The 11,874-nt window shown below is 43.3% G+C and overlaps 1 long non-coding RNA gene across 1 annotated transcript in view; it reads left to right on the forward strand.

The window, feature by feature from the left end:
- The window catches only part of LOC127342482 (uncharacterized), a 41,849-nt gene extending 30,209 nt beyond the window's left edge, over positions 1-11,640 (forward strand). The window contains exons 5-6 of the long non-coding RNA XR_011755415.1: positions 8,432-8,639; positions 11,258-11,640. This is a non-coding gene — a long non-coding RNA (uncharacterized lncRNA). The remainder of the gene's footprint in view (positions 1-8,431; positions 8,640-11,257) is intronic.
- The last annotated feature ends 234 nt before the right edge of the window (positions 11,641-11,874 follow it).

The following is an 11,874-nucleotide window of genomic DNA, read 5'->3' on the forward strand; positions in this document are numbered from 1 at the left end:
TTTTGTTGAATTGTGTGAAATGCAAAAGTATAAAGATGTAGATGGTGACATTATAAAATTAAAATTGTTCCCTTTCTCACTAAGAGGAAGAGCTAAAGATTGGTTGCTATCTCTGCCTAAGAATAGTATTGATTCATGGACTAAATGCAAGGATGCTTTTATTGGTAGATATTATCCCCCTGCTAAAATTATATCTTTGAGGAGTAGCATAATGAATTTTAAACAATTGGATACTGAGCATGTTGCACAAGCATGGGAAAGAATGAAATCTCTGGTTAAAAATTGCCCAACCCATGGACTGACTACTTGGATGATCATCCAAACCTTTTATGCAGGACTGAATTTTTCTTCGCGGAACCTATTGGATTCAGCTGCTGGAGGTACCTTTATGTCCATCACTCTTGGTGAAGCAACAAAGCTTCTTGATAATATGATGATCAATTACTCTGAATGGCACACGAAAAGAGCTCCACAAGGTAAGAAGGTAAATTCTGTCGAAAAAACCTCTTCCTTGAGTGATAAGATTGATGCTATTATGTTTATGCTTGTGAATGGTAGGCCTAATGTTGATCCTAATAATGTTCCGTTAGTGACACTGGGTGCTCAAAAAGAATATGTTGATGTGAATTTCATTAAAAACAACAATTATAATAATTCTAGGCCATATCCTGTTAATGGTAACTCTTATGGTAGATACGCTTCACCTAATGAGGAAAAGATGTTAGAAATTGAAAGATCCACCAAGAACTTCATGCAATCACAATATGAGCAAAATAAATTGTTTACTAAAACTATGAATGAGCAATCTACCTTGTTGAAGAATATAGGAAATCAACTTGAAAATCTGAATATGGAAATCTCTGGGTTGCAAACTAAACTTGCGAATGCTGAAAACCGAATCTCATATATGTCTACGTCACAATCTTCTTTAATTAATAAAATGGCTGCTAAACCTGAGGATATAGATAATAAAATTACTACTACAGCAAATGCCATCCAAGTTAGAATTAATGAGAATATAAGATTGATGGCCGAATTGCGTGCTAGGTGGGAAAGCGAAGAAAATGAAAAAGAAGATAATATAGCTAAAGTTTGGACTATTACCACCACTAGTAATGCTAATGATACACAAGTTTCTGCACCTCCTACTAATACTAATAAAAGAATTGGTGTTAGCAATGTTTCCACTTCTAATGTAAAGCACGAGCACTTTAAAGCTTGCTAAAGCTGAAGCGCACTGTGATAAAACTGCTGAATTTTTTTCCAACATTGGGGATGATGATCCCACTGCTTTAGATTATAATGGTTTGAATTTTGATGATTGCCACATCTCTAAAGTTATAAAGTTCTTGCAAAAACTTGCTAAAAGTCCTAATGCTAGTGCTATAAATTTGGCTTTCACGCAACATATTACAAATGCTCTCATAAAAGCTAGAGAAGAGAAACTAGAGCGCGAAGCTTCTATTCCTAGAAAGCTAGAGGATGGTTGGGAGCCCATCATTAAGATGAAGGTTAAAGATTTTGATTGTAATGCTTTATGTGATCTTGGTGCAAGTATTTCTGTTATGCCTAAGAAAGTCTATAATATGCTTGACTTGCCACCGCTGAAAAATTGTTATTTGGATGTTAATCTTGCTGATCATTCTACAAAGAAACCTTTGGGGAAAGTTGATAATGTTCGCATTACTGTTAACAATAACCTTGTCCCCATTGATTTTGTTGTCTTGGATATTGAATGCAATGCATCTTGTCCCATCATATTGGGAAGACCTTTTCTTCGAACTGTTGGTGCTATCATTGATATGAAGGAAGGCAATATTAAATATCAATTTCCTCTCAAAAAAGGTATGGAACACTTTCCTAGAAAGAGAATGAAGTTACCTTTTGATTCTATTATTAGAACAAATTATGATGTTGACACTTCGTCTCTTGATAATACTTGATACACACTTTCTGCGCCTAGCTGAAAGGCGTTAAAGAAAAGCGCTTATGGGAGACAACCCATGTTTTTTACTACAGTACTTTGTTTTTATTTTGTGTCTTGGAAATTGTTTACTACTGTAGCAACCTCTCCTTATCTTAGTTTTGTGTTTTGTGGTGCCAAAAAAAGTCGTTGATAGTAAAGTTCATACTAGATTTGGATTACTGCGCAGAAACAGGTTTCTTTGCTGTCACGAATCTGGGCAAAATTCTCTGTAGGTAACTCAGAAAATTATGCCAATTTACGTGAGTGATCCTCAGATATGTACGCAACTTTCATTCAATTTGAGAATTTTCATTTGAGCAAGTCTGGTGCCTCAATAAAATTCGTCAATACGAACTGTTCTGTTTTTGACAGATTCTGCCTTTTATTTCGCATTGCCTGTTTTGTTATGTTCGATGGATTTTTCGATTCCATTGACTTTCAGTAGCTTTGTGCAATGTCCAGAAGTGTTAAGAATGATTATGTCACCTCTGAACATGTATATTTTGATTGTGCACTAACCCTCTAATGAGTTGTTCTAAGTTTGGTGTGGAGGAAGTTTTCAAGGATCAAGAGAGGGAGATGATACAACATGATCAAGGAGAGTGAAAGCTCTAAGCTTGGGGATGCCCCGGTGGTTCACCCCTGCATATATCAAGAAGACTCAAGCGTCTAAGCTTGGGGATGCCCAAGGCATCCCCTTCTTCATCGACAACATTATCAGGTTCCTCCCCTGAAACTATATTTTTATTCCATCACAGCTTATGTGCTTTTCTTGGAGCGTCGGTTTGTTTTTGGTTTTTGTTTTGTTTGAATAAAATGGATCCTAGCATTCACTTTGTGGGAGAGAGACACGCTCCGCTGTAGCATATGGACAAGTATGTCCTTAGGCTCTACTCATAGTATTCATGGCGAAGTTTCTTCTTCGTTAAATTGTTATATGGTTGGAATTGGAAAATGATACATGTAGTAAATTGCTAAAATGTCTTGGATAATGTGATACTTGGCAATTTTTGTGCTCATATTTAAGCTCTTGCGTCATATACTTTGCACCCATTAATGAAGAAATACATAGAGCATGCTAAAATTTGGTTTGCATATTTGGACTCTCTAAGGTCTAGATAATTTCTAGTATTGAGTTTGAACAACAAGGAAGACGGTGTAGAGTCTTATAATGTTTACAATATATCTTTTATGTGAGTTTTGCTGCACCGGTTCATCCTTGTGTTTGTTTCAAATAGCCTTGCTAGCCTAAACCTTGTATCGAGAGGGAATACTTCTCATGCATCCAAAATACTTGAGCCAACCTCTATGCCATTTGTGTCCACCATACCTACCTACTACATGGTATTTCTCTGCCATTCCAAAGTAAATTGCTTGAGTGCTACCTTTAAATTTCCATTCTCCACCTTTACAATATATAGCTCATGGGACAAATAGCTTAAAAACTATTGTGGTATTGAATATGTACTTATGCACTTTATCTCTTATTAAGTTGCTTGTTGTGCGATAACCATGTTCACTGGGGACGCCATCAACTACTCTTTGTTGAATATCATGTGAGTTGCTATGCATGTTCGTCTTGTCTGAAGTAAGGGCGATCTACCACCTTATGGTTAAAGCATGCATATTGTTAGAGAAGAATATTGGGCCGCTAACTAAAGCCATGATCCATGGTGGAAGTTTCAGTTTTGGACAATATCCTCAATCTCAAATGAGAAAATTAATTGTTGCTACATGCTTATGCATAAAAGAGGAGTCCATTATCTGTTGTCTATGTTGTCCCGGTATGGATGTCTAAGTTGAGAATAATCAATAGCGAGAAATCCGATGCGAGCTTTCTCCTTAGACCTTTGTACAGGCGGCATAGAGGTACCCCTTTGTGACACTTGGTTAAAACATGTGCATTGCGATAATCCCGGTAGTCCAAGCTAATTAGGACAAGGTGCGGGCACTATTAGTATACTATGCATGAGGCTTGCAACTTGTAAGATATAATTTACATGATACATATGCTTTATTACTACCGTTGACAAAATTGTTTCTTGTTTTCAAAATCAAAGCTCTAGCACAAATATAGCAATCGATGCTTTCCCCTTCGAAGGACCATTCTTTTACTTTTATGTTGAGTCAGTTCACCTATCTCTCTCCACCTCAAGAAGCAAACACTTGTGTGAACTGTGCATTGATTCCTACATACTTGCATATTGCACTTATTATATTACTCTATGTTGACAATATCCATGAGATATACATGTTACAAGTTGAAAGCAACCGCTGAAACTTAATCTTCCTTTGTGTTGCTTCAATGCCTTTACTTTGAATTATTGCTTTATGAGTTAACTCTTATGCAAGACTTATTGATGCTTGTCATGAAAGTACTATTCATGAAAAGTCTTTGCTATATGATTCACTTGTTTACTCATGTCATTTACATTGTTTTGATCGCTGCATTCACTACATATGCTTACAAATAGTATGATCAAGATTATGATGGCATGTCACTCCAGAAATTATCTTTGTTTATCGTTCACCTGCTCGGGACGAGCAGGAACTAAGCTTGGGGATGCTGATACGTCTCCGACGTATCGATAATTTCTTATGTTCCATGCCACATTATTGATGATATCTACATGTTTTATACACACTTTATATCATATTCGTGCATTTTTTGGAACTAACCTATTAACAAGATGCCGAAGTGCCGATTCTTTGTTTCTGCTGTTTTTGGTTTTGAAATCCTAGTAAGGAAATATTCTCGGAATTGGACGAAATCAACGCCCGGGGTCCTATTTTGCCACGAAGCTTCCGGAAGACCGAAGAGGAGACGAAGTGGGGCCACGAGGTGGCCGGACTATAGGGCAGCGCGCGGCCAGGTCTTGGCCGCGCCGACCTGTAGTGTGGGCCCTCGTGACGCCTTGACCTGCCCTTCCGCCTACAAATAGCCTTCGTCGTGAAACCCCCGGTCACAGAGCCACGATACGGAAAACCTTGCAGAGACGCCGCCGCCGCCAATCCCATCTCGGGGGATTCAGGAGATCGCCTCCGGCACCCTGCCGGAGAGGGGATTCATCTCCCGGAGGACTCTACGCCGCCATGGTCGCCTCCGGAGTGATGTGTGAGTAGTCTACCCCTGGACTATGGGTCCATAGCAGTAGCTAGATGGTTGTCTTCTCCCCATTGTGCTTAATTGTCGGGTCTTGTGAGCTGCCGAACATGATCAAGATCATCTATCTGTAATTCTATATGTTGTGTTTGTTGGGATCCGATGAATAGAGAATACTTGTTATGTTGATTATCAAAGTTATGTCTATGTGTTGTTTATGATCTTGCATGCTCTCCGTTACTAGTAGATGCTCTGGCCAAGTAGATGCTTGTAACTCCAAGAGGGAGTATTTATGCTCGATAGTGGGTTCATGTCTCCGTGAATGCAGGGGAGTACGAGAAACCTCTAAGATTATGGATGTCTTTGTTGCCACTAGGGATAAAACATTGGTGCTATGTTCGAGGATGTAGTTACTGATTACATTATGCACAATACTTAATGCAATTGTCTGTTGTTAGCAACTTAATACTGGAGGGGGTTCGGACGATAACCTGAAGGTGGACTTTTTAGGCATAGATGCATGCTGGATAGCGGTCTATGTACTTTGTCGTAATGCCCAATTAAATCTCACTATACTCATCATAATATGTATGTGCATGGTCATGCCCTCTTTATTTGTCAATTGCCCAACTGTAATTTGTTCACCCAACATGCTGTTTATCTTATGGGAGAGACACCTCTAGTGAACTGTGGACCCCGGTCCAATTCTCTTTACTGAAATACAATCTCTTGCAATCTTGTTCTCTTTGTTTCTGCAAACAATCATCATCCACACTATACATCTAATCCTTTGTTACAGCAAGCCGGTGAGATTGACAACCTCACTGTTTCGTTGGGGCAAAGTACTTGGTTTGTGTTGTGCAGGTTCCACGTTGGCGCCGGAATCCCTGGTGTTGCGCCGCACTACATCTCGCCGCCATCAACCTTCAACGTGCTTCTTGGCTCCTACTGGTTCGATAAACCTTGGTTTCATACTGAGGGAAAACTTGCCGCTGTACGCATCACACCTTCCTCTTGGGGTTCCCAACGGACGCGTGCTGTACGCGTATCAAGCCACAAAGGTGACCCAGCCGAGGATGCCACAGCTGAAAAGATCCAATGACAGAAGCAGCAACCGCAGGAGAACTAGCAGATGAAGTGTCAGCAGGAGGAATGCGAAGCCAGTCTAATTCCCAGAGCCTCGGGGACTCAAGGCTGCGAGGGCCATCCCCAACCAGGGCCTGTGTATGGCGGTCCTGAACAACACAAGAATCAGCGTCGAGAATGACGCGACAGCCAGAATCAGTAAGCTGACTAGCAGAAAACAGGTTCATCTTTAGACTAGGAACATGAGAAACGTTAGGAACAGAGAAAGAGGAAGTAGAGAGGGTGCCTCGACTGGAAACAGGAAGAGAGGTACCATCGGCCGTGACAACACGGATAGGAGAAACAAGAGAGCGAAGAGCAGAAAGAATAGAATACGCAGAAGTCATATGAAAAGAAGCTCCAGAATCCAGATACCACGGAGATGACATACTTGACTGTGTAGAAGGTGGTGGTCGCAAGGTGCCAGAAGAGCCAGGCACAGAACCAGCAGTACCCATCGAGGAAGAGCCTGTAGAAGCGAGCAGACCACAGAGAATGTCCTGATCAGATAGCGCAACAGCAGAAGATCCTGAAGAACCAGCCTGCCGACGAGTATAGTGCCGCTGACGTAAGCTGGGATCCCTCTGCCAGCAAGTAGAGATAGTGTGGCCAGATCTGCCAGGCTGCCACAGTAGGTGCAGGGAGGTGTTGTCATACCACGAGGCTGCTGAGGCTGACTCTGGCCCTGGACTGGAGGAGTAGAGAGTAACGGCGGTGCGGGAGACCGCAACGAAGCCGGCGGCGTAGGATGTCCACGAGCAGACGGCACAGGAGGGCCACGAGCAGCAAGTACAGAGGGAACCTCAGGAAGACCAGCACCACGAAGACGAGCCTCCTCAGCACGAAGCTCAGCCAGAACCTCAAAGAGCGGAACACGACCACTGGCAAGCAGCTGTGCACGGTGCGATTCAAACTCCTTACTGAGCCGCGACAAGAACTCAAAAACGCGCTGAAACTCCAGATCCGCGCGCACAGTCAGACAGCAGGGACATGTGGCACACACAGCTGTACGAAGAGAATCAAACTGACGCCAAATAGCAGCACTCTGAGTGTAGAACTCATCAATAGTAGAATCACCCTACTGAAGGGCATGCTCCTAGCGGACCACAGACATGTAAAGAGCATCCCCAGACGGATGATAGCGCTGACGAAGAAAAGCCCACTGAGCAGCAGCGGTGGGAAGACCCATAAACTCAGCAGCATACTGAGGCAGAACACTGGAGGTGAGAACAGCAGCAGCACGAGCATCCTCATCTATCCACTGAGTGTAGTCAGTCAGATCCGGCCCGGTGAAGTCGCAACAGCAGTAGAGTGGTCCTGGACCTTCCGGTCAAAATCAGCCAGAGCAGTATCATCAGCACTCTTGGCTGCATCCTTATCCGCCTGAGTAGCATCAGGGGCAAGGGCAACGGGTGGCGGTGCAACATGCACCGTAGGAGCAACGGGGCGCGGCGGACAGGAGACCTCGCCAGAAAGCACAACCCAAAGACGAAGACCGCGCATGTGGACACGCATGATGGCAGCAAAATCAGGATAATTCGCGCCATCAAAAATCACCGGGCAGCGAGGAATCGCAACATAGCCCGAAGAGGAAGACATAGCTCAGATTTTTTTTTTACTCAGATCGGAATCTCACGATCTCACGAAACACGCGCAGACGCACGGGTCTCGACGGAACACGCGCAGGCGCACGGGGGCGGGCGGCGGGCGGCGTGAGGGCGGAGACACCGGGGCGGGGAGCTCCAGCGGCGGCCGGAGGTGGAGAGGACGGGGCGGGGAGCTCCGACGGCGGGGAAGATCCGGCGGTGGCGAAGCGGCTTGGGAGGCGCGAGCGGGGCGGTGAGCGCGAAACGGCGGCGGTCGAGAGAAAGCCGACGGCGGCCGGGCGGGGCGGCCGGCGGCGGAGGCGCAGCCGGCGGCGGCGAGAGGAGGACAGCAGCGGGCGGATGGGCGGCCGGGGAAGAAGAGGGCCAGGGCGCGGGGAAAAAACGGCGGCATCGGTCGGACGCACGGCGGCGAGGTGCCGGGACGGACGACGGCGGCGGCTGCAAGGAGCTAACCTAGAGCTCTGATACCATGTTAGGGTAATATGCTTGTTGTATTACCAGGGAGGCAAAGGCCACAATATATAGTACATGTACAGGTGCAAATATGCAGGAAGCCCCCTAACATATGGGGAAAGTACAATATACAGATATATACATCTAACACTAACAAGGATCTTTATTTGGCTTTAGGGACATGACCGCCAACTAGTGGAACTTGGTCACCAATGTTTCAATGTGGAAAATTATTGCAATGTTTTCCACCACTTCAACTTCAAAGTGAAGATTGGGAACCCTATCACAAGTGTTTCCCGAGTGTCACTATTCTTTGCTGAATTAAGAGAGATGTTTGGGCAAAAATATTATTTCTGCTCTCCTCTGGAATCAGACAGTGAAAATGGTACTAATCCTTGTCTTTACGAATCAAACAGTGAAATATTCCTAGTTCTCTTATAAGAGTCTTCCTGGTTAACTTCGTTCAGGTCAGTGTTCTGCTTACAGTAGCCAAGGAATGGATGATCTGCAAGATCCAGCCACAGGTGGATATTTCAGGGGCTCGACGGGTTCCTCATTCCCTTACATGTACATGGAAGATGATGTCGATAACGATTAGCGGGGTGGTTGAATCTTTATTCAGAGTTGGTCGTGGTTGGTGCATGCGAGCCTAGTAGTCCAGGCATCAGATGCAATAACCTGCAGGGTGATTTATTTTCACCTGTTGAACTAGTAGTACTTTTTTTGTTGTTGTTCTGTGTCCGTGATCCTGGCATGCTGGTTTTGTTTATGCAGTGAGCATTTTCTTTGTATAAAAATCTGTAACCATGATCAATATTGTTGGTAATGGAACTAGTTCAGTAGTACACTCCAAGAGAATACACAACGAGATTCTTTCTTCTAATGGACCATTGCTTGCTGTCAACACCTGTTCTGAAAAAAAAAATCTAATACCCATGCTTCAATTGCTCGGATTTGATTTGAAAGAAAAACAGCAGTTTTTTGGTCGCTCAATTAGATCAAGCGAGCAATTGCAGCTGAGCAACCATCGGCAAATGAAATGTTGCATCGTGCTTCTGCACAGTGGACTGGGATGCGCGCCATCCGGAGTGCCTGCTGCAGGCACTGTCGTCGTCCATGTCAGACCACTGTCCCATAATGATGTTGACGAATGTTTCAATAATGCATAGGAAGGCAAGGTTCACTTCCAATCCTTCTGGCCTAGAATCCCAGGGTTTAGAGAAGCAGTGGCGGCAGCATGGTTCGAGGAGGAGCAACAGACTGATGACGGCTTTCGAAGGATACAAAAAAATAAGTGCTACTCTCGCGGTCGGTAAAAGCTTTTAAATACTTTTAAAACTACATGGAAATGATCAATTAACTTGTTACTAACAAGGATCTTTATTTGGCTTTAGGGACATGACTGCCAACTAGAGGAACTTGGCCACCAATGTTTCAACGTGGAAAATTATTACAATGTTTTCCACCACTTCAACTTCACTGTGAAGATTGTGAACCCTACGACGCAGCGATTCTCCATACAGGTGGGCGTCCCGGTCTTATCTTCACCGTAGATAGCTTGTTGGAGACTCGTGCTGTTCATTTTGCAAATAACAACCTGGACAAGTCCATCCTCCCACCTCTATAGACACCGAAGTGGACAAAGCCATCTTCCTCTGTTCTCTCTCCTCCTTATCCTCTGCATCCTCATCGCCTCGAGTTCATCTTTCCCCAACCCCATCGGTGATCATCCCTAGCACCGCCATGGCCCCTGTGCTCCGGCGACGCCGCCAACTCGACACTGCTACACGGCTCACGTCCTCCAACCGTGATTTTTTGTCCAGATCCATTATTCCTGCCTGGTTGTGGACAGAAATCCTCTAGCATTGCATCTTTCTACTCTTTGATTTGCTTCATTGTTTCTCCAAACCAAACTGACAGATTGCGTCTTAGATTGGCTTTTTCATGTTTGAACATCTGATTTGCCTTCCACGTTCTATCTGACGACCTGCTCATGAACACTATTTCCTACCTCGTCTCAGATCTGGCCATGGAGGGCAAGAACCGAGTGCTCCATGGATTTTACTTTGCTCAAATCTGTCGATAGTTACATGGATTTTTTTCATCGTTTTTCCATGTGGTCTGCTGTCAAACATGAATGGATTTTACTTTGCTCAAATCTGTCATTTTTGGGTGTTCTTGTTTGAGGAGAACGGATTTTCTATGGATTTTCTCAGAACCAAATGCTCCATGGATTTTATTTTTGTTCAGATCCTGATGTTGAGTGAATGTTTTGACAAAAAATGGAAGAATTTTTTTGCCATGCTTCCAGATACATGCTACAATCCATTCTTTTTAAAAAAAAATCAGTATGACATGTTCATGGGCAGTAAACGTTCACCGTAACACTAAATTAAGTGCTCATAGTTTTCTTTAATCTCTTATTGGAACATACTGTACTCCTAAATCTGAACAATGGAGATTTGCTCATACATGTTAAATTGGTCCAGGTCCAGTTAACGTACTGGAATATTTTTTAGTCCAGATCCAATTAAGTTAATGTTCATTCCTTGCTGTAAACATTCCAATTAAGGTAATTTTTTACATACAACTAATATGATAGTACAAACTAATCAAAATATCTCTGTAAACATTCTATGAAATGTGAAGACTGTAGGGTATGTCATGTAAACAGGAAGGGACTTGCTGACACGAAAAATGTATAGTGCAAGGTGTTCTCTACAAAATGCAAAAGGGGTTGCACGAATCTTAATGCAGCATTGCACGTCCAGGATAAGCCCGGGACACCCACATATATGTAGAGTTGTATTTTCGGTGAACCCTATCACAAGTGTTTCTCGAGTGTCACTATTCTTCGCTGAATTAAGAGAGATGTTTGGCCAAAAATATTATTTCTGCTATCCTCTGGAATCAAACAGTGAAAATGGTACTAATCCTTGTCTTCACGAATCAAACAGTGAAATATTCCTATCTCATAAGAGTTTCCAGGTTAACTTCTTCCAGGTCAGTGTTCTGCTTGCAGTAGCCAAGGAATGGATGATCTGCAACATCCAGCCACAGGTGGATATTTCAGGGGCTCGACAGGTTCCGCATTCCCTTACATGTACATGGAAAGTGATGCTGATAGCGATTAGCGGGGGTTGTTGAATCTGTATTCAGAGTTGGGCGTGGTTGGGGCATGCGAGTCTAGTAGTCCAGGCAGCATATATATACAATAATCTGCTGATAGATGTTTTATTTCCACCCGTTGAACCAACCCTTTTTGTTATGTGTCTGTGATACTGAGATTCTATGTAGTACTGATTTTCTTTATGTAGGGTCATGTAACTAGTTCTTTGCTACATTCCAGCAGAATACACAACGAAAGTGTCAATTCTTTCTGCTAATGGACCATTGCTTGCTGCCAAGGTTGTCAACACCTGTTCCGAAAATAATAATCTAACACCCATGAAAAAATAGCAGTTTTTTCGTCGCTCAATTATATCGAGCGAGCAATTGCACTTGAGCAACCATGTAACGCAAATGAAATGTTAAATCGTGGTTTATCTGTCAACCCAAGTTTTAGTAGATACTAGGAAGTATACCTGTACATTGCAACGGGATAGGATTTTCTTTTACAT

Source organism: Lolium perenne, chromosome 3 (assembly GCF_019359855.2).
Source record: "Lolium perenne isolate Kyuss_39 chromosome 3, Kyuss_2.0, whole genome shotgun sequence".
Classification (NCBI taxonomy): Eukaryota; Viridiplantae; Streptophyta; class Magnoliopsida; order Poales; family Poaceae; genus Lolium; species Lolium perenne.